At 42.0% G+C, this 27,741-nt stretch overlaps 1 protein-coding gene and 1 long non-coding RNA gene across 7 annotated transcripts in view; both read left to right on the forward strand.

The window, feature by feature from the left end:
• The window catches only part of TULP4 (TUB like protein 4), a 107,254-nt gene that overhangs the window by 44,104 nt on the left and 35,409 nt on the right, over nucleotides 1–27,741 (forward strand). The window lies entirely within an intron of this gene.
• On the forward strand, nucleotides 5,446–26,882 carry LOC308473140. Of its 2 annotated transcripts, none has more exons than XR_013983942.1 (4): nucleotides 5,446–5,782; nucleotides 22,729–22,820; nucleotides 24,696–24,792; nucleotides 26,240–26,882. It is a non-coding gene; the product is annotated as an uncharacterized lncRNA (long non-coding RNA). The 2 variants fall into 2 exon arrangements; XR_013983943.1 differs by having other exon boundaries at nucleotides 5,446–5,756; nucleotides 22,705–22,820.

Below are 27,741 nucleotides of genomic sequence, written 5' to 3' on the forward strand. Positions count from 1 at the left end.
TGCTCACTGCAAAAACACTTATTTATTTTAAGCTATTGTCAACTTTATATTCATTATTTATTTATTTATTTATTTATTTATTGATTGATTGATTGATTGATTGATTGTTATATTTATAGCTTTTTTCCAAGGAATTCAAGGCAGCCTGCATGGTTCTCCTCCTTCCTAATTTTATCTTGACAATCACCCTGTGAGGTATGTTAGGCTGGGAGACAGTGACAGGCCCAAGGTCACATAGTGTGCTTCATGGCTGAGCGGGGTTTTGAACCCCATTCTTTCAGGTCCTAGTCCAGCACTCTAACCACAACACCATGCTGGAACCCTTAGTTTCTTTTGGCATTAATAAAAGACCTAGTCCTGTCAAGCCAGGAGACAGAGCACATATACGTGAGCAGCTTCTGTAGCATTGCATTAATAATAATACAGCATTGCTATATCACTAGAAAAGCAGCACCAATCTGAGCTTACATCTCCACCAAGTGCTAGAGAAACAGCTGGGGTAGCCACAGTGTTCGGCAATGTAGAGGACTCACTCTGCACGCCACGCAAAGGGTGGCTTGGGAGAGCACATAGGATGGCAGTTGGAGTTTTTGTACATAGTATTTACAGCAGGCGTGCAAGATCCAGTTGTCAAGACAAGAATGCAGGAGTCAGTCCAAAGCTTGGCAGACAGAAGCAAGGGGGTGGTTGGGAAAAGCAGCCAAAAGGATGCAAGGTAGTTCCAGACTGTCTAGACTAGTAGTGGAGCCATTTTTCTAGCAAAGATCACAGTGAACTAGGCCAAGGCCAGTTTATACATTCAGCAGAATCAAATGGCAATTTCCCCTTCCTTGGACTGAGTTCTTTCAGGTTGCAAGTAAAGAAGGATTGCTTTTTTGCTGTCGCATTAAAGCACCTACTACATATAGGAAATAGGAGATGGGTTCATCCCAACCTTCTTCCTCATTATACTCTTTTCCTATGGGCAAGAAACTTCTTTTTTTTCTCCTGAGGCAGCACACATGCAATCCCTTCCTCACTTGCAGTCTGAAGCATTTCAGTCAGAGAAAGTCTTTACTATATAAATAAAAAATGGAGTTAGAAGAATCATACAAACAAATCATATTCCCAGAGGTCACTAGATAGGGCTGAGCAAGATCTGGTTTTCAACATTGCAATATATCACCAGCTGAACATTGTGATATACTTGACATATCACAATATCTGAAATAAGGATGGAGCTTGTTTTCAGCTTCGTGATATATCACCAGTTAAACATCGCAATATACTGATATATCACAGTGTCTGAAATAAGGATGGAGCTATGTAGAGGCATTGGCTGGCTTCACGGTTTTTCCCACATTGTGATTTTTCATAACACACACATCATGATTCACGATATATTGCCAGGTCAAGAACTATGAAACCGATATCACAATATGGACTTCAAACTGTTTTTGGGCAATGTACCAATAGATCACCTAGCCCTAGAGGCCACTAGTGAAAGTCTTTGCTCAAAGAAGGTTGCTATCCTGCCCTATGCTTATATGTGGTAAAGGGAGAAAAGACTGCCGACTACTATACGTACATGGCCTAAGCAATGGAGATGAAGCGTAGATGCCTGCGTGTGTACAGAACCGATTCTATTCATTGCTTTGGGGACAACAATGAATTGGGATTAAGAACTGGCGTTGGCATTTATAGCACACCAGTCCCAGTTCAGATTGTATACTAGGAATACATAGCATCTGCAGTTGGTCCACAACAACAAAAATGTGATGAATGCTTCTGATCCAGCTGAGGCATTCAGATAAAAGCTGTTGTTGACCACTAGTGTAAGAAGAAACAGGAAAATTGTCACTTCTTGCAGCCCCAGTGTGTGTGGCTTGAAGTTTGCTCCTTTAATGTTTCCACTTCAACCCACTACTCTTGATTTAAGCACAGAAAATTCTACCCCTTCCAAAGCATTAGAAAGCAGACTTCATGAAAATGAATACATTCTCCCAAAATGTGTCTATGTTGCCCATGATTGTTATTGCTTGTCTTTTTTTCCCTTTCCTTGTTCCCCTTTTTCCCCTTTCCTTGTTCTACCTGAAGGTGCAGCTTTCAGATATGATACTGTAAAGTTTGAGTCTTACCCCTCCCTATTCTTTGGTTGTTCTAAATCTTATAATAGGCTTTTGTTTTAGGTTGGGGTCTCTCCCCCCCCCCGCCAGAATAAAGGTGGTGAAAGAAAGAGAGAGAAGTTGGCTTTTGTTGCCCTTTCACGCTGGCCAGTTTAAGTCAAATTGTTTAGATTCAAATCCGCCAAGGGTGCAATCCTACAGAGTTTACTCTGGAAAAAAGTTCCATGGGGACCTTTGGGGCTTTTTCCAGAAGCAGCAGTGCTTAAGAACCACTGTCAAATTAAATACAAGTACTTTTATTTAACTGGGATATTGGGAAGCATATCCTGTAGCAGATTCTGTGGAGTATAAAATCAACACTGAGGTTGCTCTTGTGTTTCGGATTTCAGCACCAGACTCCTCTAGAATCTGCAGCAAAAGGATCATGGCCTTCTGTCTTCCCCTTGTGTAAGAGCTTTTTAGCATACTACACACCAAATATTATTATTTCCATGCTAAGGGACTGATGGGTAAGAAAGAACCTTCCATCTTCCTGCTGTTTCCCAGAATACCAGCCAGTGAAACCAAAGTAGCGCTTTGTAAATACGAGAAATAAATCCAAGGACTGTGCACAGGCACGATCCATTTGATGCAATATTTCCCTCCACGGATATTGACACATACCCCAACCCTTGAGTACACGAGCCCCTCTAGCATTTCCGAGAGCTGCAAGATTGCCAGTCTGGGTCTGCGTTGGAGGACATGTATTTGTTTTTCTCACCAATTTTACAGGTGGCTGCTTCTCTTCCCCTAATGTTTATATTTGTTTGCAAGGCTAGAAAGCCAACTAGTGGGGTGAATAATGCCATATATCATTCTGAATAGGAGAAAACATCAAAAGCACACCCACTGGTATCATTAGGAACAAGGAATGAAGTATGGTGATGACCTTTGAGCAAAGGAGAGAGAGAGAAATATCTTGGTGGAAGCAAACATGTGGCAGTATTGCCATGACTTACTTTTTTCTTACTGATTTAATGATCATCCCAGAGGGTTATCTGGTATCTTTCACTGATGTATGGAAAAGATACCTCCATGTGTTGATTTTATGATTTTAAAAACCCCAAATAATGTAGCTAGCTCTCAGTAGGAATTGGTTATGTTCCTTGATTTGCCAGAATTTTCATTTGACAATGGATTTTAGTTTTGAGAATCTTTGTGTCTTAATCACATAGCTGATGCAGTTTAATCCACTAAAAAGCGTGGAAAGAATAAAGAGACGAGACCCCACAAATTAACAGCTAATTTAGGGAGGCAAACTGGAGAAAGACCACAGCGGGGAAAAGTAAATCCCAGTCTATATCCCCTCTCATACCTGCTTTTAAGTGTCAACAGAAATAAGTTGGAAGATCCAGTTATGAACCTTCCATGTCACTTTTTGTTTGACCTTACAGGTAGGGATACATAGCTCAGGTGGTAGACCATGAGACTCTTAATCTCAGCTTCGTTGGTTCAAGTCCCACATTGGGCAAACGGTTCCTGTTGTGCAGGGGGTTGGGCTAGATGATCATCATGGTCCCCTCCAGCTCAGTGGTTCAGTGATACTGTTGTATTTGTCTGTAAGCCAAGGGCTGAGTTAACCCATTTTCATGTACTGGTACATGTACTTAAAACTAGGAAAATTTCCACTGGGAGGGCAAGTTGCAGATACACTTGGGAGCACACAATGCATCTCTGTATGCTCTATAACACACACACACACACACACACACACACACACACACTCCCCCTCAAAAAAATCCCTTTCAATGGAGGCCGGGCATCCCAGGGTCAGGGGCTGTGTCCCAGAGTGCTTACCCACTCCCCCAAGAGTGAATGCCAGCCATTGTTTTTATTAAGAAATGTGATAGAATCGTTCTACAAATGATCCGTTGTCTAGATGTAACGGATTCTGTCTCTTCCCTTTCACCGTGTGCGCAGTTGCTTGGGGAAGAACATCCCCGTAGACTTCTTAGTTGAGTAGCTGTGCCGTACATTTGTTCCCTTGTACATTGTTTGGAGTTGTGGGGGTGGCAAGGAAGCACAGTGATCTCCCTCGATGGCTGCTTATGCGCCAGCCCAATTCCAAAAAAGCTGCCAGAAATCAAGCATTGCTTCTTCAGGGGCAGCGGCGCTCCCCCCCGGCACCCCCCCATTCCTCCATCAAGAGGATTATAGGTTGCTCTACAGCAATCTTGGTTCATGTTTATTCCTTTTCATTATGGAGAGCTGTGTTTTGAGAAAAAATAATAAAAAAGGATCTTTCGAATGAATGATTGCTGGAGTTGTTTGTTTATATTTTAGGCCTAATGTTTAAAGAAGAACTGCCAGAATCTCAGTCAACATTTGAGGGGGGTGGGGAAATTATAGCTTTGCAAAGAAGCAACCATATGGTGGTTTACCTAATTTTAGAGATGGAGAATAGAAACGGTACTTGCATTCAATATTAGTTTTGTTGTTTTTTAAGCAAGCAGCGGCAACAAGAAGAACCCCTCAAGCAATTCTTTTCATTTCAGCTGGCATTTTGAATTTGTTGATGCATTTAAGATCGGGTAGATGATCAGCTTGAGGTTCTGCCTTACCTAGTGTCCTGTCTATGGGGAAGGTATGCCTGAAATAAAGGCAGCTGCACACAAGCATGATAGTCATCTCATTAACCTCATAATAGGCTACATGAGTTTTTTTAAATAGGGCTGTCGCATAGCTGAAGCAAGCATTCTTCATTAGCCTGCGCCAATTTAATAGATCAATCAATAAAATGGCATAAGTTTGCATATGAATAAAACAGCCGGTTTTTAAAAATATACTTTTATTTAAAATTTCTTAGTTTACAAAAGTACGTGCATTGTCTCTTTTTTTCAAGTTGTGTTTTCTACAGATCAGTTTCATTTGTTGTGAAACATTGGTGTTACATTAGGAAGAAAAGGAGGGAAGAGGTGGGGGGGAAATGGTGTGTGGGGTGGGGTTGGGTGGCAATGCTTCTATCCTACTTGGTGTATGTGTGGGGTTTTGTGTCAGCGTCACTTGTGTGAGTTCTCTTGACTATTCGCTTGTATTCCTTTGGTTGTGAGAGAGGTTGCGGGTGGCCTAGGGTGTGGTTGGTTGTCTTTGGTTGGCTGTGGTGAGCTATGTTTTCGTGTGTGAGTGGGGTGTGTGCGTGTTTTTGGATCAAGTTAGCCAGATTGATTCGAATCCTGTTGGCGAGTTCTTGCTGTTGTCTTGTTGGGCTGTGTATGTGATAAAGGGTAACTATATCGAGGTGAAGGCGTCTTCTTCTATTTGTCCCCGTGTCAGTTTCAGTTTGTTGGTTAGTTTTTTGAACAAAGAGGCATAATGCCTTTGTTTTTAGAGTCAAGCTGGGATGGAGTGGTTTCCATCCCCATACAGGCAGCTTAAACCTCAGCTGCTCAGCACTGCAATGGGGATGCAGATCGCCTCCTCTCCGCTCATTGGCTCAGTCACCTGAAGAATAGGAAGGGATGCAAAAGTCGGTTGAAGTGGGGGAGACTTTGTGCCTGTGTACACGGTGTGCGTGCATGTGAGAATATGTCTGTGTGTTGGCCACATGCACAGCTGACATGCAGCCTCTAGAGAATTAGCCAAGAATGATTGTGGTCTTTGGGCCTGAAACAGGTTAGCCCACCCTTGCGTTGCATGCAGTAAGTGCCATTTTGGAAGAGACATTCCCTTATGTATGCTGTATAAATGAAAGTACAGTGGTACCTCGGGTTACAGACGCTTCAGGTTACAGACGCTTCAGGTTACAGACTCTGCTAACCCAGAAATAGTACCTCGGGTTAAGAACTTTGTTTCAGGATGAGAACAGAAATTGTGTGGTGGCGGCACGGCAGCAGCGGGAGGCCCCATTAGCTAATGTGGTATCTCAGGTTAAGAACAGTTTCAGGTTAAGAACAGACCCTCAGAACGAATTAAGTTCTTAACCTGAGGTACCACTGTACCGGGAAACGTCTCTTCTCAGGTTGTGCCTGCCACCTGCACCTTTCATAAGAGCTTGCATTTAAATAATATTTTTTCTAAAAAAAACGGCTTGCACAATTAATTGGGGATACCTTTTGCTTTTTTAAAAAAAGATTTAATTGCTTTAATCAACTACAGCTGCAAGCTTTCAAGATTATCCTCTTAGACAGGGTTGGGCTAGAAGAAAGAAACAAAACATTCCATCTTAGGAGGTTCTGCCAAAAATAACTGGAAGAAATTACAGTTAGGAATTAATTTACAGAATGGAAATGAAAGCTATGAGACTTGGACGTTCCTTCAGAAATCTATGAGACTAATGATTTTATTTGAGAAATGGACCGTCAATCTTTTTCTTCACCGAGGTTTTAAAAATGCCAGATATTGTATAACACAGCTCTCATGTCTGTTGATGTGGCCATAGTGTTTCAAAATAATTTTTTCTTGCTCAGCTCTCCATTCATTCCAATGGGGCTCATGCAGAATACGTTGTTGTTGTTGTTGTTGTTGTTGTTGTTGTTGTTGTTGTTGTTGTTGTCATCTTTTTAATAGTGCTTAATTGTCAGAACCTCTAAGCGGTTTACATAGAATGCAAAACATACCTTAAAATTGTCAATAAAAGTCAGATGTTGGTAACAAAAAAGAAGTTAAAACCTTAAAAATTCCAAGTATAATTAAAGGCTGTCATTAAAGATATACTAAGCTAGAAATACTTGATATGAAAGACTGTGGTTACATCAGCAGATATGAGAACTTTGTTATAATACTGTATTGTGGCACATCTTCAGTCTTAGGGAATGAGAACAAATAGAAGCTATTGAATGTACGTTTTGCAACTCAAATTTTTGGTCTCATAGATCAAAGGGCTGCTAAAGGGTCACATGACTTAGATTTTATCCTGAAGCTTAATTCCTAATTATAATTGCTTTATATTTATTTTATTCTGCATTTTCTTGCAGTGTGGAATGCTCTGTCTGGTAATATAATCATAGCCAAATATGGGATTAACTAGATTATTATCGAAGAGAATCACAGACACATGGAAAAGGCTAGTTTTATTCCGCAGTCTAAAAATAAAGAAATAACATTGACAGAGCTACCATCGCATTCTAGGAACAGTTTGTAAATAGCTGCTTGCTATTTAAAACTTAACAAAGCCAAATGTCCAAATTGGATTAATTGTATTAGGAAAAATGTGGAAAGGAAGAAGAGGGAAGGCCGCATTCAAATATATTAATAAAGCCAGTCTAGCTCTAGTTCCATCCTATCTGCTTGAGCAGGCTCTTGGGATTCAGAAGATATGCAGAGTTCCTTGTAGAAGAGAGCTTCTGAGAGTCAGCATCTTTGGACATTTCCATGAAGTCAAAAGTAGAGAGTAAAGTCTCACATATGGCTAAGAATAAGAGACCAGTAGAAGCCAACTTCCTTCCCAAAATGAATTGTTATTTGACCCTACCATGAAATTTGCTCCATCTGTGATGTCAGGGGCCTTTCTGGCCAATCATAAAATTACTGTGAGGCTAGTTCCACCTCCCTAAGGACTCTGAGCTTACATTACTAAAGGTCTTAACCAGTTCAGTCCTGTTGAACCATTGTGAAAACCAGCTATATCTCCTGGGTGCTTATTCAAAGACAAAGGACAGGATATGCTTGCTCATAGTTTATGGATATGCTTACTCACCATTCTTCTGAGATTTCCAGAGGTTCTAGGAGGCTTTATTGAGCTACATCAGAGTATAGGAGTTCATCAGAGGGGTATTAAACATTTGCTGCCACTTCCTCTTAATTCTGTTGAAGTGGCAGGCAGAGGAGGTGAAGGAAGGAAACAAGTATGGGTGACTGAAGAAATGGATGCTCAACCAGCCCCTCATTAAGTATTAGATATTTATTTAATTAAAACACCATTATACCACCCTTCATTAAAAATCCCAAGGCAGCTCACAGGAAAAACGAAACAAGTTCAGTAATATTAACATTAAAGAAAGAAAATAACAACATCTGCAATAACTAGAGAAATCTACAAAGGACTGGGCAATGACCTGAAAATGCTTCACACTTTTTGTAAAATGCCAAAAGCACATTGCAGTTGTGCACATTACTTATTTCAGAGAAGAAACAATTTCACAAGCCGTTCACCAGCACAGAAAATAGTTTAATTGGAAAAGTGGTAAAAACATGAGAATCGCACACACAGCTCATTAATGTCATTTTTGTAATGAAAGAACTGCATTCCCCCACTTGACAGTTGAGTGACAGCTTTAAAACAACCACCACCAGGAATACTCAGCAAGCCATATTGCTGCTCTTATAATTTCTGCTATGGTTGAATGTCCGTTTTGTTTTTTTGCATTACCTTGATTTATTTAAAATGATCAGGTATCTGCTTTCACCGCTGCTTGTGGTTTTTGCACACAAGACCAGCCATTGTGCATTTGCAGACTGCCCTCCTGAAAATTGACCCAGCACTGATGTTTCTCCACATTTCTCCACACTTGAGCGGTCATCACCTATTGAGACATGTTTGTATAAAAATAATCGCTGCCTTTATTCTTTTTTATTTTATTTTGCCGCATCAGCATATCCAGGTCTTGAATAAGCCTAAGTAAATTGTGCTGTGCTGAAAGGAAAAGCTGTTTGACAATGGAAGCCAAAAATAACTTGAATGGTCTCAAGAATATACATTCCTCTCTGGAGTTAGCCATAACTAAGTAGAGCAAGGTTGATAAACCACATTTTGTTCATGTCAGAAGCAGCAACAGAGCAGTTGGACACTGCTGCTGGCAGCCAACCCACAACTCCCTTTCCTACAGTGTTAATATTACATTATTTACTGAGTATTCAGCAGGGCCAGCCCAAGGCATTTCGTTGCCTAAGGTCAGAGGGGGCAGGGTGTCTGTTGAGGCAGGTGATTAGCTGTGGGAGGAGCTCATCAGAGCTTGCAGGGCAGCAGCTGAAGAAGGAGCAAAAAGGGTTTTCTTGTGTGTGTGTTTCTTTGTGGCTGATTAGCTGCTCTCCCTGTGCAAAGGTCAGAGGGGGCAGGGTTTCTGTTGAGGCAGGTGATTAGCTGTGGGAGGAGCTCATCAGAGCTTGCAGGGCAGCAGCTGAAGAAGGAGCAAAAAGGGTTTTCTTGTGTGTGTGTTTCTTTGTGGCTGATTAGCTGCTCTCCCTGTGCAAATTTCAGAGGGGGCAGGGTTTCTGTTGAGGTAGGTGATTAGCTGTGGGAGGAGCTTATCAGAGCTTGCAGGTCAGCAGCGCGTGCCTAGCGGCGCGCGCAGTTTGATCCATCTTTTGGATTTAGGGGAGCTAGTCTCAAACGTTTGTTGGGGGAGACCTAGGTTTTTTGGGGGGGGTTATTTGTCCTGTCGTCACGCTTTTTATGATGGAGGACCACTGTAGCCACCCCCAACGACACGTTCTTAAGATGGAGGGGGAGGGAACAGCTGCAGTCGCCTGCGGTTCCTGCGCAATGTTTGCCATCTTGCCAAAGGTTGCAGGCAGCTTTACCTGCAGCAATAGCCTGTTGATTGCCCTCTTAGAAGACAAAGTCCAGCAACTGGAGGAACGTGTAGCTACGCTCCAAAGAATTAGAGAGCTGGAGCTCTTCTTGGAAGCAACAGAGCACAGCGTCTCCACCAAGGAGGAGACAGGGGACTCCCCTGAGAAGGAGGCTAGTTCACCAACACAGGAGCCAGATATATGGAGAAACGTGACTCAAAGAAGTAGGAGGCCCAGGGTTCGCTCTGATTGTTTAGAAATACACAATTGCTTTGAGGTCCTCTCCCCTAGCATGGAAGAGGAAGATCAGACTCCATTTGAGGATCTCTCCCTCATTACAGTCGATCAGGTATATGAAGACGAGCAGCAAAGTCAGTCCTCAGGGAATGTGCAGGCGACCTTGGAACGGACAGCTCACGGAAGAACCCCGACCAAACCTAAGAGGAGGCGTGTAGTGGTGATAGGGGATTCCCTACTGAGGGGAACAGAAGCAGTGATCTGTGGGCCTGACAAGATGTCTCGGGAAGTGTGCTGTCTCCCCGGGGCTAAGATCCAAGATGTAACTGAACAACTGCAAGGAATCATAAAACCCACTGACAAATACCCCTTCCTCTTGGTTCATGTGGGAACCAATGACACTGCAAGCAATAGCCTCCAGAAGATCAAAAGAGACTACGAGGCTCTGGCAGGAAATTGAAGCAATTAAATGCACAAATTGTCATCTCATCTGTCCTCCCAGTTGAACGACGTGGCCCAGGGAGAGAGGGAAAAATAGTGGAAGTGAACAGCTGGCTTCGCAAATGGTGTAAACAGGAACGGTTTGGATTCTTAGATCACGGACTGCAGTTTCTTGAAGATGGACTTCTGGCAAGCGATGGGCTGCACCTCACAATGGTTGGGAGGAATGTTTTTGCCAAAAATCTCAGAAACCTCATCAGGAGGGCTTTAAACTGACTAATGTGGGGGAGGGAGACAATGCTCCTGAAGGTAGGAGTCTATCAGTTGATGATGATCATCCAAATGTCATAGACCAAATGGAGCAAACAGCACGCAGACCTAGTGGTGGGAGGAAAAAATCCTTAAATAAGAGACATGGGGGAATGATTAATCGACTTCAATGTCTGTACACTAATGCGCAAAGCATGGGAAATAAACAAGATGAGCTTGAGCTCTTGGTACAGCAAACTAAATATGACATAATAGGCATCACTGAAACCTGGTGGGATAAGTCCCACGATTGGAATGTAATAATGGAGGGATACAATCTATTTCAGAGAAACAGACCAGACAAGAAAGGAGGAGGAGTGGCGTTATATGTCAGGGATGTGTATACCTGTGAAGAGATCCAAGATTTAGAACCTCAAAGCCAAAGTGAGAGCATTTGGGTCAAAATTAAGGTAGAGAAGAATAACAGTGACCTCATTGTGGGAGTTTACTATAGATCCCCAAGCCAAACGGAGGACATAGATGATGCCTTCCTGGAACAGATGGCCAAGCATGCAAAAGGAAGGGAGATAGTAGTAATGGGGGACTTCAATTACCCGGATATTTGTTGGATGTCAAACTCAGCCAAGAGCATAAGGTCAAACAGATTCCTCACTGGCCTTGCAGACAACTTCATTGTCCAGAAAGTGGGAGAAGCAACAAGAGGAACAGCCATTTTAGATCTGGTCCTAACCAGTGTTGATGACCTGGTTAGTGGGGTAGAAGTGGAAGGATCATTAGGCGCGAGTGATCATGCTCTTCTGAAGTTTACTATACAGCGGAAAGGAGCAGCCAAGCATACTAGGACTCAATTTCTTGACTTTAAAAAAGCCGACTTCATAAAACTTAGGGAAGTGCTGGGTGAGATCCCATGGACAGTAATACTAAAAGGAAAGGGAGTTCATGATGGCTGGGAGTTTGTTAAGAGGGAGATAGTAAAAGCACAACGTCAGGCAATACCAATGAGACGGAAACATGGAAGGTGCCTAAAGAAGCCAGGGTGGCTATCTAAAGAACTTTTAACTGAGTTAAGATTTAAAAATGATGTATACAAAAAATGGAAAAGGGGGGAAACCACCAAAGAGGAATTCAAACAAATAGCCAGCACGTGTAGACACAAAGTCAGAAAAGCTAAAGCACAGAATGAACTCAGGCTTGCTAGAGAGGTTAAAAGCAACAAAAAAGGCTTTTATGGGTATGTTCGTAGCAAAAGGAAGAACAAAGAAACAGTGGGGTCACTCAGAGGAGAAGATGGTGAAATGCAAACAGGGGACACAGAAAGGGCTGAACTCCTCAATGCCTTCTTTGCCTCAGTCTTCTCCGATAAAGAAAACAATGCCCGACCTGAAGAATTTGGAGCAAATGATTCAGCAGAGGAAACACAGCCCAGAATAACTAAGGAGATAGTACAAGAATACTTGGCTAGTTTAGATGTATTCAAGTCTGCAGGGCCAGATGAACTGCATCCAAGAGTATTAAAAGAACTGGCAGATGTGATCTCAGAACCACTGGCAGTCATCTTTGAGAATTCCTGGAGAACAGGCGAAGTCCCGGCAGACTGGAGGAGGGCAAATGTCCCTATTTTCAAAAAGGGGAAAAGAGAGGACCCAAATAATTACCGCCCAGTCAGTCTGACATCAATACCAGGGAAGATTCTGGAGCAGATCATTAAGCAAACAGTCTGTGAGCACCTAGAAAGGAATGCTGTGATCACCAATAGTCAGCATGGATTTCTGAAAAATAAGTCATGTCAGACTAACCTGATCTCGTTTTTTGACAGAATTACAAGCCTGGTAGATGAAGGGAACGCAGTGGATGTAGCCTACCTTGATTTCAGCAAGGCATTTGACAAGGTGCCCCATGATATTCTTGTAAAGAAGCTGGTAAAATGCGGTCTTGACTATGCTACCACTCAGTGGATTTGTAACTGGCTGACTGACCAAACCCAAAGGGTGCTCATCAATGGTTCCTCTTCTTTTTTTTTAAGAATAATTTTTTATTAACCGACCAATCACATCAAATCAAACCAAATTACATAAATTCCAAATTACACAGCCGAATTTTAAATTTTTGTTGGGGGTACCCATATTTCAAGTTCCGAAGGGATCCAATCAACTTCTTGCTTCTTACTGCTGTTTTAATGTCCACAAATCTAACCTTATGATGTTCACAGTACTATCCAGTCCTTTCTTATTATTTTTCCACATCTCTTGTTGTTATTTTCATATATTTTTCCTTTCTCTTTGTGACCTCTGATAGTCTCCGCAAGCTGGTTAGAACAGTTTGTAATCCTGCGTGGATATTAATTTTTTTATCCAGTAGCCATATCCAGACGTTTTCCATATAACATCACTTCCATACATCAAAACAGTCTTAGCATCATTAATCTTCACCAATCTGCCTCCTTTCTCAAAACCTCTGAGGAGATTCACTAGGAATGCAGTCTGAAAACAAATCCGTTCTTCCTCTCGGCTATAAATCCTTTGGCAAGATGGCAACTCCGAATTAATTGCTGCACCATTCCCAAAAGCTCTTATTGCTTCTCGGTCTCCATAAAGCATACTTTTGGTTAAAGTTTATCTCCACACAGACCTTAATCATCCTGCTTGGGTCAGTTCAACCGACGGTTCTAATGAGGAGGGGTTCTTGTAAATCACATAGAAGGAAAGTAAAAAAGGTTTTCCCCCCCTCATTCATCCCCGTTGTCAACATACCCCGCCTTTGGTGTATCTTCATCGTAAAATATTCCTGTTTCTCCAGCCCGTCGTCTTCTTTCGCAGAGGTCACTTAAATTAGCAGACTTCACTCCCCTTCTTCACTTGAAATATGTGCATTTGCTTCTTTTGTAATTAGTTATTCCAAATTGCTGCAACTAGTGCGCGATCAGAGACAGCGTCCAGGAGAGCCGATGTCCACACGGGGGCATTCTGCCTAGGGACCTCACCCCCTTCTTTCAAATTAAGGGGTGATTTATGGGCACAGCAGGCAAGGGCAGTGTTCCCCATTTCCTTGGGGCAACAAGGGAGGCTGCCTACTCCCATAACAGCCTCTTAATTACCCCGTGTGGGTCGGAGAGATGGTATTGTCGGCCATCTTCCAATGCGCCCCCTAGTGGCCCCCCATCAATGGTTCCTCTTCATCCTGGAGAAGAGTGACTAGTGGGGTGCCACAGGGTTCTGTCTTGGGCCCGGTCTTATTCAACATCTTTATCAATGACTTGGATGATGGACTCAAGGGCATCCTGATCAAATTTGCAGATGACACCAAACTGGGAGGGGTGGCTAACACCCCAGAGGACAGGATCACACTTCAAAACGACCTTGACAGATTAGAGAACTGGGCCAAAACAAACAAGATGAATTTTAACAGGGAGAAATGTAAAGTATTGCACTTGGGCAAAAAAAATGAGAGGCACAAATACAAGATGGGTGACACCTGGCTTGAGAGCAGTACATGTGAAAAGGATCTAGGAGTCTTGGTTGACCACAAACTTGACATGAGCCAACAGTGTGACGCGGCAGCTAAAAAAGCCAATGCAATTCTGGGCTGCATCAATAGGAGTATAGCATCTAGATCAAGGGAAGTAATAGTGCCACTGTATTCTGCTCTGGTCAGACCTCACCTGGAGTACTGTGTCCAGTTCTGGGCACCACAGTTCAAGAAGGACACTGACAAACTGGAACGTGTCCAGAGGAGGGCAACCAAAATGGTCAAAGGCCTGGAAACGATGCCTTATGAGGAACGGCTAAGGGAGCTGGGCATGTTTAGCCTGCAGAAGAGGAGGTTAAGGGGTGATATGATAGCCATGTTCAAATATATAAAAGGATGTCACATAGAGGAGGGAGAAAGGTTGTTTTCTGCTTCTCCAGAGAAGCAGACACGGAGCAATGGATCCAAACTACAAGAAAGAAGATTGCACCTAAACATTAGGAAGAACTTCCTGACAGTAAGAGCTGTTCGACAGTGGAATTTGCTGCCAAGGAGTGTGGTGGAGTCTCCTTCTTTGGAGGTCTTTAAGCAGAGGCTTGACAACCATATGTCAGGAGTGCTCTGATGGTGTTTCCTGCTTGGCAGGGGGTTGGACTCGATGGCCCTTGTGGTCTCTTCCAACTCTATGATTCTATGATTCTATGGAAGCCGTTAGGGGCCAGGAATCAGATTCCTCTTTGTCAGGTGCTAGAGGTGAGGAGGAGTCCTCTGAATCTGAAGGGAAAACACAGGGCCAGGCCAGCCCCACAAGCATGTGGTAAATCTGGGTCTTGGGTATAGCACTTCAGGATGCAGCTTGGAGCGTATAGGACTGAAAGCTGCTCTAGCTTCCCCTGTCCCCTGAACAAAATTCCTTTCACATAGAAAGGTAGCATGTAAGGGAGAAGGCTCTCGTCCCTCAAATCCACATTTTTCTGTAGAGCAAAGATGGAGGAGCTGGAGCCCCTCAGATGTTGTTGGACCACAGCTGCCATCACCTCATGACCATTGGCAATGCTGACTGGGGTTCATGGGAGCTGGAGTCCAACAAAATATGAAGTTCCAGTGGTTCCTCAAAAGAGACTTTTTCAACTGGAGGAGTGTTCAATTATATGCACCCTAAACTGCAATCTAAAGCGGGACTAGGAAACCTTTTTCATCCTGAGGGCCACATTCCTTTGTGGGCAGCTTCCAAGGGCCACATGCCGTTGGTGGATGGGGCCAAATGCCAAAGTGGATATAGCAACAAATACAAAAATTGCTATTCTACAGTGGTCTAGTGCTGTACACCCTCTTCTCTTTACTCCATCCAGGCAATAAAGAGGAATTATCAGAGTTCAGGGACACATTCCAGCCAGGCAAAGATGTTTGGGTGTGAAGCAGAGCAAGTGTGGGATGTCACCTGAGGGTCAACTCTCCTGAAGGGCCACATATGGCATGTGGTTCTCCACCCCGGTCTAGAATATAGTGCCCAGGCACCTTTACCTTCAGTGAAAACTAGGCATTTGATTCTGTGGATTTATTTAATGATAAGTCAATTTCTTGTATTCAAGGAGTCAAGATGCATTTTTTAACTGTGTAGCTAATGTTGATCTGTGACCAAAGTATTCAAAATTAAAATGTTTAGATGTTGGTAGGTAAACAAATGTTTATATGCTTAATATAGTAATATAATATAATCCGACACTTGAGTTAGTCTTGTTATGATATAAAATAAGTGCCTCACAGAATCACTGAAGTATACATTCCATGGTTTAAGAATTATTGATGATGTCCTCTCAAAAAACTGTAAATGAAAAATTAACTTAAAGTGGTGCTTCTAGATGTGGGAACCCAAGATAATACATTACAGGTTCAATACTGTTCAGATATCTCTGGATGATGTAAAACACCAATTTTCTCTTAGCACTATGTTCAAGCTCTCCTAGATCCATCATAAGCATCATGATATTCTGCTTTTCTATAATAGATAGCATGATGCTTCTACCTATCCATTGCAGGAAGGCAGAATATCATGTTGGGGACATAGCTGTATTTTTGCTTACAATTTAAAAAAAGGAATCACAGGAATTAAGAGCTCTGCTTGGAAATGTGGTGTGCAGAGACTTTGAACAGTTAAAATAAAAACCCACTTGGCTGTGCTTAACGTGAGATGCACAGGGTTTTGCTTGCGCAACAGGGTTTCCGCTTTCTCTCCTCTCCCCCATGCACCCTCAAAGTATGTTCCAGAGTGTCTCTCGACCTTCTGGAGCAGATTTTATGGGGCCTGAAAGACATGGGGAGTGGAGATATGGGGAAAATTCTACTGCACAAGTGGACTGGCAGCACTAGATACAATCATAAAGGTTCATGACGTTGCCGGGGGGTGGCGGATCCAGTGAGCCAGTACAGACATTATTTTGGTTAGATTACTTGTGCAATGTACAGAAGAGAAGGAGACCCCTCCACAGTTCTATGGTGCATGCATATGCAAATATTTAAATGAGTAAGCCAACTGCAATAACATCCACACCAGGAGAAATATGGTGCTTCTTGGCTGATGAACCTAAGGTCCTGCACTTCTGTTCTTGAAGTTTTATGGTACGGTATGGGTGGAGAATCCACGCTTAAATCAGAAGCTTGGTTCCTCTGCTTTAAATGGGGGATTGTTTGTTTGTTACATTTGTATCCAAGGAGTTGAAAGTTGTGTAATGGATCACCCGTGCCCACCATTAATATACTCAAAACAAGCTTGTGAGATAGATTAGGCTGTGTAATTGTGACTGTCACAAGGTTACCTGTTGAGTTCCATAGCTAAGTGAGGAATTGAACCTGTGCCTTCCTTGTCCTAGTTCAACACTCCCACCATTGCTATACAACCTGTGTTTCTTCTTGAGGCAAACATGATATTTGACAGAAGATCTGTCTGGGAACCTGGCTCTCTCCCAAGTTATCTAGCAGCAGTGGAAGAAAGGCAGATGAAAACCAGTGGAAACGTGTGTAATGCTTCCTCTGTTTCTCCCCTCTATTCTCTTCATCAGGGGTTGGCAAGGTTTACCTCGCCTGGGCCGGTTCACTCCAGCAGAGATACTTCTGTGGCCCGCGATTTCCGGCATCTGTGCAGACATGATTTCCAGCGCCGCAGAAGTGAGTCCCTACGCTGTGCTGTGCTGGTTTAGCACAGCATGTGGGGACTTGCCGAGTGGACGGCTCAGTTTGGGGGCAGCTCGTGGGCCAGTTCAATGACCCCCGTGGGCCACTTGTGGTTATCGACCCCTGCTCATCATCTTAATAAATAATAAGAGAGGGTGTCTAGATCCATTTTGCTGTGGTTGGAAGAAAAGTGCCTAACAATATGGCCTCCAAATGTTTTGCACTACAACTACCCAGCATGGCTGTGATGGGAGCTTTCAGGTTGTTGAAGGCTGGGTTATCTTCATGGTCTAAGATGGTGCCCATATTGAGTAAAATAAATTTACTCTTCCTCTGCTTGCCACCTGTAGATTCACCAGTAGCTGAACCAGGCTTCTCCACTGGTATCCCCTCTGAAGGGGACAGTTGACCTACGGATCCCTGTGATAAGGATTGCCATTTCCCTCAGACATCTACTTTCATTCAGGGTTATTCTGCCTTTAAAATAAACTTGGGGTGCCAGTTGTTTACAAATAATGACATAGCTGCCACATAGGTTTGTACATGGTGTGGCAATGTGCTCTTTTAAAAAAGCATAAAATGCCTGCCTTGTTTTCTGTGAGAAGTGGTAGCAAAATTGCTAACAACTTGCGTGACTTTTTACTAAAAAACATTGGCATTTGGTTTCCTCTGTTGACAGAGCACCTGAGCTCATTTCATTTGCTGTTGCAGCAGGAGGCTTCACAGCATCAAGAATCATGATTGTGCTCTTTTTAAAAAATTCTGCTGCATTGCATGGGGCAACTGTCAAGGCACATTAATCAGATTAAAAGCAAAACAGTATCCTTTAATATAACTATGTTAAATAGCATCCATACGCAGCCAGCTTGTTCACAGAACATGTCAGAAATCAGTTCAACTCAGAGAATCCAGAGCATGAAAACAGTTGGATACCTGGGGAAAAAGCATAGGCACAAAGGCTATAATTTTATGCAATTTTATGTAGGGAACCAACATTATGGATGATGCACACTGTACTGACTGTGCTGGCCCCATGAATATACAAATCTGATCAGCAGACTGGCAGAAAACCAGTGCCAGCTGAAAAATGGCATTTGATGATCCTTCCAGGGTTTTCAAAGGGAAAGGATGCTATTTGCGCCATGACTTTAAGGAAGACATGATTGTAAGCACCATAGATTTCATCTATCCAGCAGGGGAGAGAAGCAGCCTTCCACTTGCATAGCTGATGCAGATGAAAACGTGAATCTCAATGCTCATTTTCATGATGCTCATCCAGCCCACACTGAATTGGCAAGACGTGGCCAGTGCACCATTAGTTGTCTTAATTACATAGAGTTAAAGGTGGGTCAGAGCCAGTAAAACCAGTGGCAGTTTCCCCAGCCCTTTCATTTTCTCCAGGCTACATCTTCTGCCAGGAACTTTCTGTTTCCATACGACTCTCTATGGTGCCTCAGCTGGCCTTCAAAATAAATGCCAGCTTATCCCAGGCATTGCTCTTCCTTTTTTCCTAAAAAATATCTGTGGGGTGGGAAAAGATAACCCTGTGACCAGGGCTATTTTGGGTATGGTAGGTAAGTAGAAATAGTCTAGCATAACTCTTGTTGCCACCTTGAGAACCTCTAGGGCAGAAAACTCATTCTTCAAAGGCTCTGGATGCACATTCATAGGTCATTTCATGTTACATGATGTTTGGGGCAGGACTTGGGTTTGCTGATTTTGCTCTCTCCAGTTCATTCAAGTGACATAGGAACTATGCTAACATTTGCACTTACGTAACTATGAACTTATGCATCCCAGTCTGCAGAAGAGACAAAAGGAATTATGGGGCCAGAATTGCTGGTGCAGTCCATTCAGTCACTTGCTCTGGAGAGAGGTAGGCTGAGCAGTTGGATGCAGGATAGAAGAAAGTCCCACCCACCTTGTTCTCTCTCCATGAATAGGGAAGATGAGGGTTGGATTAGAGCCTTGTGGTCCCTTCTATGATTCTATTCTATATACAGATAGCTTTATCACATTGGTGTAGAAAAACTGACCATGCTTATCAAGTGCTGAGGTTATGATTTTGATTTTTTTGGGAGTGGGTAGAGACAGTGACTCTTTCATTAACTTGCACCATTTAATGGTCCATCATAATCTGGAGAAGCTGTCTCCAGAAGCTGCTGTAGGGCATGAGCACAACTAAGGGAAACTCACAGATGAAATCCTGGTGGAGGGAACAGCTAGTCTTTTTGCTGATCTACATCCTGACATGAAAAAGCCCACAGGCCTCTGACTTTTATAGAACAAGTCCAGCACATGTGGAAAGATTGTGATGTAACTCTCTATGCCTACAAAGAGGAGCAACTTTCCTCCAGAACCAGCATTGTGAAGAGTTTGAGAGTGTCACAAATGGTTGTGATGAAAGCTTGTGTATATTTTATTTTTGAAAATAGTATAGTTCAAAAGAAAAATATAGCTTGGCTCGACTAGATTTCTGACTAATACAGTTAAGCTGTTGCTTTAATGATAGGATGCATTTTTATTTGTGTGTGTGTGTGTGTGTGTGTGTGTGTGATCTTTATTGTCCTTTCAAAGGACAAACCAGTTGTTTAGTTTTTCTTTTAAGACCTAGTTACAGGTAGGTAGCTGTGTTGGTCTGCCGTAGCCGAAACAAAATAAAAAAATTCCTTCCAGTAGCATCGTAGAGACCAACTAAGTTTGTTATTGGTATGAGCTTTTGTGTGCATGCACACTTCTTCAGATACATGCATACAAAAACTCATACCAATAACAAATTTAGTTGGTCTCTAAGGTGCTACTGGAAGGAGTTTTTTTATTTCTTTTAAGACCATTATTGTATTTAAAATCACTTGACAGATTCTAATCTTTCCTCCATATCATAACATTAATAAAGGCAAATTATTACAAAATGTTGAGACCCGATTGCTGGTCCTTGTATGCTGTGTGGTTTAATTTGCACATCCCTACGTTCTTATAATTCACTTCCCTATGTTCTTCACGTGCAGGAGGAGAACATGTGGGGTGGAGGGATGTGACAGGAAACTTGATTGACCCCATGGTATGTGCTGTAATGTTAAAGATGGCTGAAAAGACCAGAGAAGGTAAATGCTGGTTCAAGAAGTGTAGGCAGATTTTCTCCATGTCTGGTGGAAATGCCAGAAGGCGAAAAGCTTCTGGTCAGTGGCTATAAATATGATCAAAGAAATCTTCCAGGTTAGTCTAATTACTTTCCTCTCATTATGCCTTTTAGATTGATCGCAATGTGTGGTAGCTCTTGAGAAATTTCAAACCCAGGTGTTGAATGTACTCACCCTAGCAAGAATATTATATGCTAAGACTTGGAAGAAAGAACAAGCATCAATCAAACAGGAATTAATTTGGAAATGATGGGAGCAGTTAGGACTGATAAAATTAACATCAGTGTTATGCTCTACCTCCAGTGAGTCTTTAAATAAATTGAACTTAGTCATGCGATATATTAAGCAAGAATTGGAAATAAGGGAGATAGAAATTGATTATTTCTGATTATAAGGAGTGTTTTTGTAAATAAAAAGGTTTTTCTACTATTAAATATTTTTATAGTAGCCTACATACATAAGTGATTTTTATTTTTTTTTAGTTTCTGTTGGGTGCTTAAATTCATAAATCTTCTGATGATATTAGTAATATATTTAAGGCATATGTAGTGTGTGAATGAGAGGAAGAGAACTTATAAGCAAGTGTGATTTGACTCAAAATGTTTTTTGGATGATACCTATGGAAACATACTGCCTCCGACTGTGGAGCCAGAGTATAGTCATTGTGGCTGGTAGCCACTGAAAATCTCATCCTCCATTAATTTGTCTTAATTCTCTTTTAAAGCCATCAGTGGCCATCAGTGCCTCTTGTGGGATCAGTCAACATCTGAGTACAGAAACAAAATATGCAATGCAGAGGACTGAGTGAAGACCACTTTCCAAATATTCCGTGGTGGTTTATGAGGCTCTGTGGAATATTTGTTATGGAATAACTGATGGGCTGAATTAAAAGTGCACAGGAATGAAATGATGTGCGGCTGGCTTGCATGTAATGCTGAGCCATAGTTTAACACTAGGTTCACTATGATGAGCTGAGTGAAGCCTTGGGCTTGATGCCCCCCCCCTCCTTGTTTTGTCTGGCCAGCAGAAGGACGTGGTTAGTATTTACTTTCAATTTCAAAGAACCAAGGTTTAGCACTATGTGTGTTGAAATATACTCAGAGTCGCAAAGTGATTTCATGCTCTTTATTCAGCTCATAGTGGTGAGGAGGAATGAATGAAAGTCCCCTCAAAGTATCTGCTTTATATACATTATTTACACAATGGGCTGCACATGATTGGCTAATTCTGGAATTCTACTGTAAGCCAATCAGGTTGTGGATTCACTTATATCTGGAACATGATTGGGTGGTTCCTGCCAACCAATCATACTGCTGCATTGTTCTAGGACCAATCAGACTGCTGCATTCTGAATCCTATTGTTCTAGGACCAATCAGACTGCTGCAATTTGGATCCTATTGTTCTAGGACCAATCAGACTGCTGTAGTTTGGATCCTATTCAACTCAGTACATAACATGTGTATAAACCCAAGGCTGGTTGAAAACAAAGGGGTCAGGGTTGTTGTTTTTCTGTTTTTTTTAAAGCAACTTTTAAACTATGGATTGTGAAGCTGGATCAGATTCTGGTCCATGAAAACGTAAGCCGTAATCAATTTGTTAGCTAGTAGCAGTGGCAGCAGCAGTATTTGTCAATGTATCTGCCACCTAATCACAATAATCTCTAAGCAGTATCTCTTCCTGTCAACATTCTAGCTGCAGTGTTTTGCCCCAGCCTCTGAACCAGGCCTAAGGGCAGTCCCACAAGACTCTTTGTTGCAAAATAATTACATCAAAATTGTAAATTTGGGTTTCCAGCTCTAAACTTCGGCTACTGCCATATTGAAAGTGGCAACAATTCTATAGGCTTTTAAACAGTTCAAGTATTTCCTTTTATCAAGATACTGTATATACTCGAGTATACGCCAACCTGAATATAAGCCAAGGCACCTAATTTTAGCACAAAAAAACTGGGGAAACTTATTGACTCAAGTATAAGCCGGTTCACCACACACCAAACCTGGTGGTGGCGGCAGCGGTGGAGGAAGAACAATCAGCCTGAAAGGGCTCCTTTCAGGCTGCTAATCCCTCCGCTGCCGCCACCCACCTCGAGTATAAGCCGAGTGGGGCTTTTTCAGCATAAAAAATGTGCTGAAAAAGTCGGCTTATATTCGAGTATATACGGTAGTAATTCTTTCTCTCAGACAATCTCACAGAAACTTGCTTCTTCTTCCCTGCTGCGTCTTTCCAGCTTGGTCTGAGTTACTGAACGCCTGAAAGGGAGCAGCCAGTTGCCTGGGGGAAGGCTTTTTTTTTTTAACATGACAGGAGGGAGGAAAATAGTACTGGGAGGATAATGAGAGGAAAGGTATGGTCTCACTTGTCTAAATATAATTCATTCTTTCAGCAGGTTTTTTCCTCTGTCACTTTCCAGATGCTCAGGAGGCAAGCCATTGTTCTGAGGCAGGAAATATGTACATATCTCGCTCCAAAGAATCCCCTTCAGGATTCTACTGAAATATACAGGTTTCATACTTTTATAACTCGCCTTTTTCTTTTTTCTGCTACAAGAGGAAAGTAAACACATGGTGAACTGACATACATGTCTCATCTTTGCAAAGCAGTAAGCTGATTTGCTCTTCATAACTGTGAAAAAAGAAATGTCTTTCACTTTTCTACTCTGCAGTTGGAATAGGTTTTTTCCCCTGCTTCCAAGAGGGAAAGCTGCAAAAGATGACAGGTTATGAGCACAAAGCTAAATCCTAGAGCCAGTGTGGTGTAGTGGTTAAGAGCGTTAGTCTCGTAATCTGGGGAACCAGGTTCGCGTCTCCGCTCCTCCACATGCAGCTGCTGGGAGACCTTGGGCCAGTCACACTTCTTTGAAGTCTCTCAGCCCCACTCACCTCACAGAGTGTTTGTTGTGGGGGAGGAAGGGAAAGGAGAATGTTAGCCGCTTTGAGACTCCTTAAAGGGAGTGAAAGGCGGGATATCAAATCCAAACTCTTCTTTTTCTTCTCCTTCTTCTTCTTCTTCTTCTTCTTCTTCTTCTTCTTCTTCTTCCTACAAGAGAAACTGCCTAAACCACATGACCAGGTCTCTAATTTCATTTTCCCCCCATTTTGCCTTCATGACAACCCTGCGAGGTAGACAGTGCCTTACTTCTCACTTTCATCACATACTCAAAGCCATCCAGTAACCTTCGTTTGGACTGGGTTCCCCATAGGCAATCCTGACATGTTACCCACTTAACAACCCTGACAATGGGGTATGTGAGGATTATATTCGATGAAGCCATCCAGTTAAGACAGGACATCCTCTCCCTTTCCTCTTCCTGCTCCCACAGCCCCCAATCTGGTCTAGATGTTGAAGGAAAACCCAGAACTGAACAGAACTCAATGCTTGTAGAATTTACAACAGGATAGCAGCTATCTTTTGTGATCACATTCTGCTACAAGTCAGCCACAATTATCCAGTTCTTTCTTTGTTGTTGGCTTGGCAAAATTGATACCAGGCGTTTCCATGAAGATTCGTGCCCAAAACGGCTCAAACAACCAATAAAAGACCTATGGAAAATATGCAAAATCAGAATTTTTCTAAATAATAATGCCAAAACCCTTAAACAATAAATATAAAGTCAAAAAAGCACAGCAGTCAGATTTGCCAGGATAGGACAGAAATAAAATCAAGGCATCAAAAAGTCCTGGGTAAATAAAAAAAAGGTTTCATAGAAGAAGTCACACAACCTGAACACCTTTGATTATTTATTAGGTTGAAATTAATCCCACTGACCAGCTGAAATAGAATTGTTTCTGTAATATTCAACATCATAACCTATAATCATAAATAGGTCACTAAAGCTTCATTTCTGTTCAACTTCCACAGTAGATCGCTCCTTGAGGTGAATAAAGAAATCTCATTTTTATTGAATTTTTTTCCAGAGGGAGAGGAGAAAGGGAAAAAGCAAACAATCCAAGAAATATTTCTAATCGAATAGCTCTTAAAACATGTTTTAATTGCAGCATTTAGCTTTAAAACTCCTTATCTCCCATGTTGCGATAATATGTGCATAATTTATTATCTGCTCTTTAGAGAAAGAAACCAAAGATGACAGTAATTGGCAGAATAATTCATCTTCCCAAAGTAAAACTATAAACATAAGAGGAAGTGTCTGAAATATGAGTTCAACTGGAGGCCATTGTCCAGTGTGGCCTTCGGGGTTTGCAAGCAACTGCACTTCTGTCACTCTGAGTGGAACTTGTCAGTGACAGTTTTTATTTCTTTGCTTCCAGTGGTTTAAGGTCATTAAAGGATATCCCTCCACCATTCCTCTAACATATGAATGGTGTTTCCTGAAGGATAATATATTCTGTGTTATTCTGCATGCAATTTGCTTTTGTGCAGAAGCTGATAAATGATTCCCAGTCAATGAAGTCCAGGAGAATTGACAAGCCTTGATTGAGCATTCAAACTTGTTTAGCCAATAGGAAAAGGTGAAGAAGTAAGGCATGTGAGTGTTTGTGACAGTTTAGAATGACTCGGCATTTAAATGATGCTCTCGTATGCCCTCTGCATTTGCAGCAGAAGAGACTGACTTTGCTCGAAATAAAATGGCTATGAGGGCTATGCTCTGTCTCCATGATCAGAGGCAGTAATGCTTTTAAATACGAATACAGTGGTACCTCGGGTTAAGTACTTAATTAGTTCCGGAGGTCCATACTTAACCTGAAACTGTTCTTAACCTGAAGCACCACTTTAGCTAATGGGGCCTCCTGCTGCTGCCACGCCGCCGGAGCACAATTTCTGTTCTTATCCTGAAGCAAAGTTCTTAACCTGAAGTGCTATTTCTGGGTTAACGGAGTCTGTAACCTGAAGCGTATGTAACCTGAAGCATATGTAACCCGAGGTACCACTGTACTACTAATAATGCTACTAATACTACTACTACTACTACTACTAATAGTACCCTACCCATCTGGCTGTGATACTGATATGGGCAGATGATATGGATGAAAATCACAACAAGTCATATCGATAAAATGCAAGGAAGACAAGTGTGACAGATAAAAACCAGTCCTCAACACAGACCCTTTACCTAAGATGGTGCAGCAAAAGCCTGCCAGTAAAATAAAGGTCTTCCCTGGCCAATGGAAAATGGCAGGAGGGAAATTAGGAAGATATTTTCCATCTATTCCTACTGGCTCGCATTCTCAGGCTCCTTCCCCACTGCCCTTTCCTTTCAGAATTATTTTGGAACATACGGTTTTGCTCATTTCATTGAGCCATTTGCAAGTCACCTTTTCGCATCACACGTCATGATTAGATTTTGTAAGACAATTTGCAGAAGGCAGTTTGTTCTTCACCATTGGGAGCGCATACCTGCAGCATTTCCTCTATGATGTCTTTAGATGCTGCTTCTGAAAACAGTGGTACCTCGGGTTACATATGCTTCAGGTTACAGACTCCGCTAACCCAGAAATAGTACCTTGGGTTAAGAACTTTGCTTCAGGATGAGAACAGAAATTGTGCTCCGGCGGCACGGCGGCAGCAGCAGGAGGCCCCATTAGCTAAAGTGGTGCTTCAGGTTAAGAACAGTTTCAGGTTAAGAACGGACCTCTAGAACGAATTAAGTACTTAACCCGAGGTACCACTGTAAAATGAAAGTGAGAAGCAAGTCCTAATAATTTATTTGGAAGCTTATTTTTTGAGTAAGCTTGATGGGGAAAGTTTATAAAGTTTGAGAGTGTGTGTGTGTGTGTGTGTAGATATTGATCCCTTTTGGTTTTGTTGTTTGGAAGGCTGATTCTCCTGACACAGAAGTGTAGCAGAACTACACTTGCAGAATAAAGTAGAAGATTGGGATGGCGGAATTCTGGATTGCAGAGATTGTGCATGAGAGTGAGGCTGTCATATTTTTAAACATTGCCATTTGAACTTCTTCCATGTAGTTAAACCAGAAGATTAAGGAGAAGAATTCAGAGAAGTCCTCTTTCTGTCATGCACACAGAGGGATTTACACATGGGGGCATTTAAAGATACCACCCTCCCACCTGAAATCTGAAGCGATTTTAAGTCCATAATTCTACAGTGACATTCTGTGTATTGTGTAGAACAGCAGAACAGCTTTATAGAGATTTATTTTAAAACTGAATTGACATTTGCTTGGCTGGAGCCAGATTGGTCACATGCAGAGGCTCATCGCACAAGCAGGTTTGTTCTGGGTTTTCTGAGCAAAGCAGCTCACAAAAGTTCTGGTGCTTGGGGGGGGGGGTTAAGGGTATGCATTTGGCTGGCTGCTTTGTGATGGCTCATAACAGGTGATATAGAAAAGGTCAACCCAGTTTGAAACAAGCCAGGTGAATCAGCCCTGAGCTGTTCATCAGGACTACATGATGAGCTCAGTGTGGACCTTTTCCCACACTGTTTAGAAGAAGCTTGCCAGTGAACTGGGCTCATGGCCAACTGATCAGACAGCCAGTCCACCACACAAAACTATTGACCCTGCTTTAAATGCTACACAATAGATACATAGATGTAGATATAGAGATGATGTTTATATTTTAATGTTTTCAACGCTTGTTTTATTGTGTATATCAGTTCAGGAGTTTAATGTTTTAATGTTGATGTCATTGGTATGCAAACCACTTAGAAGCTTATTTTAGCATCAATAAATAAATAATCCATGTTTAAGATGGGCCATGTAAATTAGTCCATATAGTCAAAGATGGAGAATTATTAAGAACATTTAAACTGGAATTGGCTTCAGAAAGTGTCTGCAACTAATACAAATATCTAAAGAAAAATAGCTATTATGAGAAGGATGAAATAAACAAGCAATCTTGGCAAAGACCTCCCGGACTTGAATTAAGAGAAGAGAAAGAGGCCACAATAGGCAATAGCATTGGACATGTGTCATTGTACATCTCAATTAAATCTCTCTTTAGAATTTGGGAGAGGGGGAGTCAATAATCCCATCCATTGGACCGTTCAGTTGGAACTGAGTAGAGCAGATGATGGCAAGCGAACAGAATTTATGTCTGTATGAAGAGTGTTTTGTAGAAAATCTATGTTGATTTTTGGATGCTGCTCAATTCTCCACCGCTATGGGACAGTACTTTATGCTAATTTTGTGGGGGCGTTCTGAAAAACACCCATTTTAGCCATCTGTTGTCCTGTAGTTATTTGGCTGACACAGATTGACGTTGACTCAGCCTAAGCACATGTCTTTTTCAGTAATACATCTACCACTTCCACCCCTTCACCACAAAAGTGATAATGAAATAATAATAATAATAATAATAATAATAATAATAATAATAATGCTATTATTGAATTATTCCACTTTCCTTCTGGGCTGGGGCTTACCCTCCTCTCAGTTTTGTGGTCCTGCAGTGATGCTTAATGATGGATGGGTGATCCAATAATCAGTAATGGCTTTGCTGATGTGCTG

This window comes from Podarcis pityusensis (assembly GCF_964106645.2).
Source record: "Podarcis pityusensis genome assembly, chromosome: 3".
Taxonomy (NCBI): Eukaryota; Metazoa; Chordata; class Lepidosauria; order Squamata; family Lacertidae; genus Podarcis; species Podarcis pityusensis.